Genomic DNA, 6,438 nt, shown 5'->3' on the forward strand with positions numbered 1-6,438 from the left:
ATAAAGCCCTTGATATATATTTTTTTTATTACTAGGGCCATAAATGGGAGTGATGCTTAGGTTCTACAAGGTAATGTACCTAACAGATAGGATTTATCTTATTTATCCCAGCCAAAAAGGGCACGCTACATATCTTATAAGATGACCCACCAAATGGATGGCTTGGATCTGGTAATAGCAAACTATAATGATACATGTTTTAGCATGTGGATGTTTTGTCCTAAACATGCATGTAGCTTAGATAAGTTTTAATGTGCATCCATATGGTATAATCATATTAGATTTTATATATATCACTGTGGGTCCCACTACAAAGATCTGGACTATTACATGCTTACCACTACTATATTGACCATTGGGAAGAAATTTCAATCTAATATGAAGTCTGTGGGACCCATAATAACCTAAAATATTATCATACAACCACCATGGTTTTCTTACTATATACACCACACAAATTTTGGATATGCCATAAATTTACACTCTTATCCCAAAGTAGCCTTCCAAATTAAATGGATGGAGTGGATACAAAACATATATCACTGTGGGTCTATAATCTAATGATCCAAGATAGTCTCCAATATTAGAAACCGCACTTGGTTTCAACGCTAGAACCAAACTTTTTTATTTGTATTAATTTATTCATTTAATTTTTGAATGGATCCCATGATAATTTGAGCCATGGGTATAATCGTTAATCCTCATATAAAGGGTGAGCCCAAAAATTTCCTCGAAACAACACTTTTGTGGCCCACATAAATGCTCAATGGTCACCATTCATTTCTCACTATTTAATGCATTGTGGTCCATATAAATTTTCTTTCGAGTAAAATTTTCAACCCCAAGTATCTTACTAAGTAATAAGATCAATAGACGATATGGATTTGCCTCTCACATCAAGAAAGCCCCACACAGAAGATCCACCAATCTGGATTAACTCCGATACCGTAAATAGATTAACTTCACTTTTGCACGTTGGAGTGTTTTTATACCCATTTTATATTATTATATTTTTTTTCATGATAGTCCACACATAATGTGTGTACATTAAATCTGTTCCCTTCACCAATTTACCAACATCATTTTAGGACACTGGTAAAAAAAAAAAAAAATTAGATTCGTGATTCTGGTGGACTGCACCATCATGAACAATACCGACCATTCTTTCACCATGACAAACTTATGCCTTCCTTATCTTGGGCCCTCTTAACTATCTATCTGACATCTAAGTTGTTCATTAGTTCCTCCAATTATTTTTGAATGGTCAAAATAATTAATATTTTCATTGGAAGTTCCTGCAACTCTAGTAGATATTCCAATGACGAATACATCATGAATTCTATTTTGCATATTATGGCTCACCAAAATGTTAATTTGGCCTAATTTTTGGAGGTTTGCCATATTTTGGTCCTCAGAACCTAATGTACCGAATTGATCGGGCCCCACATGCAAAATAAGCCTAACACGTAATTACGTGTTTACTTTTGTTACTTGTTTACATGCGAAGGTGCTCCAAGGTGTACCATGCATATGCACACTTGTTGATATATGTGCACATTCATTGCCCCCATGGTAAATTCACACCGTCCATAATGCAAGCCCATAGCATAATAATATAATTTAAATAAAATATTTTAAATTAAATTAAATTAAATACTAACCTTACAAGTTGTTCTTCCACTTTATCTAATCTCTCTCCCTTATATTTTCTCTCTTTGTTTTTCTCTTTATGATCGGAGAGAAACATCGATTCTTATAAAGAAAGAATGATTCTGTTGGAGATAATCTCTCATGGATTGCAGGTAGGTTTGTTTTTGTTTTTTTTTTTATAATAAATCATATCAAGGAAGAAAATCCTCCGTGCATGAACGTTACAACGTGATTTCAAATATTGACTTCTTAATGTGATTTGCTTCCCATTGATATGTGGGGTCCATCATGTTTCTCATGAACAATCTATTTCTCCCATCCGCTTTATTATATCATATTAGGTTATGGGCCAAAGGACAAGACAGATCTAATATTTAGGTGAGTCACTCAACATGAAACAATGTATGAGTGGGTAGTGATGATAGATGATTGGCTGGATTGGATTAATAGTGACTAAGATCACATAGTTTGGATGGTCTAGATCACTGGCCACCCGTTATCTAAAATCTCATGTACGGCTCTGAACATCTAGAGGTGTAGCTAGTCTCTTTTTATTTATTTATTTATTATTTATTTATAAAATCTTATCTTAAAAGAGTGAGAGTCGAGTGTCTCACGTCTTACCATTTTTAAGGAATATTTTGATTTACACATAACTTTTCTCTGCACTGTCCGTTTTAACCCAAATTTCACCATGTCGTATCATTTTGCGTGCCCTATCAACAACCTAAGTTTGGGCCTTGATCTCTCAAGGATGACCAAGATGCCTATTTAATGGCTTACGCCTATTTATAACTTAAAACAACATTGATCGTCATTGTATGTTAAAATTAACCAGCAATTTTGATTTGTACCCTATGATCTCCCTAATGGACGGTTCATTTAGGCATTTGGATGGTCCATTTGGCATATCTGACTATGATGGATGATCAATTGATGGTCTAAATTTTAAATAAGTAAATGGTCAAAATATTAATCATATTTATGGGTTATTGTACAGTCATTTTTGCAAACGGATATGTATAAAAGTAGTTTTTGGATGTGATATATGTTAGAAATGTATACCGTTAACTTCAAGTGATTGGTTCGTCAGTGTAAAATGCGTAGATCATAGTCTTAATGGTAAGTTAAGCATATTTCTAAGTGACAAAAAAAAAATGAGCGGATTCAAATTTTAATTTGATATACGGACAAGTGGATGTGAAGATTTGGTAATTACTTTACTTTGATCAAGTGGTCCTAATTCAAAATGGATGGTTAGATATCTTCATCTGGTGGTGATAGGTTATATCAATGGTTTGTTTTAATGTACGGTTAAGAATATTAGGGTATTTAATGGTTCATCCTATCAATCAACGGTTGAAATGTGCACCCTATGTTTCGATTCAAGTTAAACTACATAAATATTAATGGATCTACAAGTGTACAGTTGAACAAATATAATCATACATCCTTACATACAAGTAAACTCGCACCCAAAATTTCGGGTGTTTACATCAAATGAACCACCAAAAATAGAAAATTTGTCCATAAAAACTTTCAGAAAATGCCTAATCATATATGAAAATATACTAAGCATGCATCTCTGGAATGTTGCTTGAGAATTACATAGTCCGAATTGCATCCTTTGGTAAGTAAAGGTGCCAAAGGGGCATGTAAAAGTGGTATTCTCCTGATCTTCTAGGGCTATTTCAATCTGATTATAACCCGAGTACCCATCAAGGAAGTAATCATAGGAATGACCAGCCAGTCTTTCCAAAATTTGGTTAACAAATGGCAAGGGAAAGTCGTCTTTTCTTGTGACGGTATTTAACTTCATGTAGTCAATGCATATTCTCCAACTAGTAGTAAATCTAGTTGGCACAAGTTCATTATAGCATTGGCTAAGATGGTTATTCTAGACTTCTTGGGTACCACCTTAGTTAGGTTCACTCATTGACTATCAAATATTAAGTAGATGATACTTACATCCAATAGTTTTAACACCTTATCCTTAACTACATCCCTCATATTTGGATTTAATCGGCATTGTAGTTGTCTTAATATTTTTGTATTTTCTTCAAGATGTATTCAATGAGTGCAAATCAGGGGATCAATTCCCTTAAGATCCGCAATAATCCATCCAAGGGCACTCGTGTGCTTCCTAAGAGTAGCAACAACTTGCTCACTTTCTCCTTATCTAGGTGGGAATAAACACCACCGGATATGTGTCTCATTGACCTAAATAAGCATATTTCAATTCGGATGGTAAAGGTTTCGAGTCAAGTTTTGATGCTTTGATACTTGATGATAGGGGCCCAGAATCAGTAAAGGGCAATTTTTCAAAAGATGGCTGTCATCGGTCAGTTTCAAACACCGACATAGAATCCAATAATGTGCTCACTCCATCTAAAATCATATGATCATCGGAGTCCATGAAGTGAGTGAAAGAGGCTTCTAAGGGATTAGAGATGGTAGTCAACATACGCTCATCTTACACGAGTGTGTCTATCATGTTTACCTCGTGGATCTCATCTCCATCCCCCAGTTGCTTATAAAAATTAAACACGTTCAGTTCCAACTTCATATTCCCAAAGGAGAGCTTCATGACTCAATTCCGATAATTTATTATTGCATTTGAGGTAGCCACGAATGGATGTCCAAGAATTATTGGAATTTGTGTGCTAACATCTATAACTGACTGTATATCTAAGATAATAAATTCCTCTAGAAAGTAGAACTTGTTGACTTGGACTAACACGTCCTCAACCATCCCTCTCGGTATGCACATGGATCGGTCAACTAGTTGTAGGGTTTTCATAGTGGGTTTTAATTCACTAAGCTCTAATTGTTCATACATCGAATACGGTATGAGGTTAACGCTAACCCCCAAGTCTAGCAATGCTTGTTTTATCCGGAAATTCTCAATGACACATGAGATTGTAGGGCTGCTTGGATCTTTATATTTTAGGAAAGCATTTTATTTTATAATAGCATTCACTTGTTCCATCAAGAAAGCTTTCTTTGGCACATTCATCTTGCGCTTTATCGTGCATAATTCTTTAAGGAATTTGGAGTAGGAAAGAATTTGTTTAATCACGTCCAACAAGAGAATATTGATGTTAATTTTTTGGAAAATTTTCAAAATATCCTAATTTTTTTATTTGGCGCTTTGATGAGAGAAGACATTGGAGAAACAAAGCCACCACTTTATGGCTCGGCTCGACCTCTTTTTCTTGTGGAGGGTTGCTTGGTTCATCATCCTTCTTAGATTTTGTGGTTTCCTTAGGTTTTTCAACCTTCGTAAGAATGTCTTTGTCAATTATCTTTCCACTTCTACGAGTAGTGTTGGACTTTACTTGCTCCACATGAGAAGTAGAGGGATTCGAATCAACTGCCCCATATTAGCTTTTGGGGTTCAATTGTGGTTGGGCATGAAACATGCCCTTCTCCCTCATGTTGAGGTGGGACTCAATTCTCTCTACTGAGGTTTTGAGTTATTGTAAGATTTGGATGCTAGTTTGATTAATCTATGTTTGGCCTTACATAAAAGTTTACAACATGTCCTTAAGGGTCTTCTTTGGTGGGGTACATAAGGTACACTTTGAGATGCGGAAGGCTCTTGAGGAGGTGCGGGCGGATTGGTCGTCAATCCATTTTTCCAATTGAAATTGAGATGATTTTGCCAATTATGATTGTACTGATTTGAATTTGGCGCACTAAATGGGCATTAATAAGCATTCATTGCATTAGCGTGAGCTTGCAAAACTTCTTGAAAAGCTAGGATTATACAATGATCCTTGGTTATGTGTGCATTGGTCTCGCATGTGCCACAAACACCCTCAACGATTTCGGTGGGTTGTGGCACCGCCTCTACTTTCTTAAGTTTCATGGACTCAACCTTCCTTGCAAGACTAGTGATCCTTGTTTTAATTTCATCCTCCTCCTTAAGGACATAAATTCTCATTTCTCTTTAGATGGAGGCTTGACACTACCTAATTTGTTGGGGGTATTCAATGATTGTGCGTTTTTAGCCAACATATCAAAGTATTCCCATGCCTTCTTGGGATCCTTGCTCATAAACTCACTGTTGCACAAATTGGCATACGTTTGAGCTTAATCTGTTATAGAAGAAGTGTCATTTACAGTTTGTTCCAGCGTCACGTTGTGAACAACCAGCGTCTGACATGTTTTTTTTTTTTTGTGTTTTAGTAGGCGAGGCCCACATGATGATGATCCACTCCGTCTATCAGATTCCATAGCTCATGGCGGGCCTAATGAGCCCTATATTGGGCTAGCTTGGATGTATAGAAACATCACGGTAGGCCTCAGAAGGTTTCAACAATAGGTGTTATTGTCGTCGTTATTTTCCATGGTGTGGCAACCAAAGAACCGAATCGGCTTGATTTTTGGGCCCATGGCCTAAAATAATCTTAAAAATTGGATGGACGATGTAGATTAAACACATACATCATGGTGGGACCCACGAGTGGGGACCCCACTCCCCACGTCCTCTGCATGCAGAGTCTAGGACGTGGGTCACCACCCATACTGCCTTATGGCGTGGTCGACCTGGGACGTGGTTCGGCCTTATTTTTGGGCCCAATGCCTATAATGATTTGGTGAAATAAATAGACAGCGTGGATGAAACAAATACATTTGGTGGGTCCAACAAGTGGGCCACCTCCCAACGCCCACAAGGGGCTGGGTCAAAAGGACGTTGGGCTGGATTTGTGAACCATATTTTGGTGGGCCCAACAAATGATTATGAATGTTTTAATGGCAGGAATAACCTCTCAACTTTTGTAT

This window comes from Magnolia sinica, chromosome 12, assembly GCF_029962835.1.
Source record: "Magnolia sinica isolate HGM2019 chromosome 12, MsV1, whole genome shotgun sequence".
Classification (NCBI taxonomy): domain Eukaryota; kingdom Viridiplantae; phylum Streptophyta; class Magnoliopsida; order Magnoliales; family Magnoliaceae; genus Magnolia; species Magnolia sinica.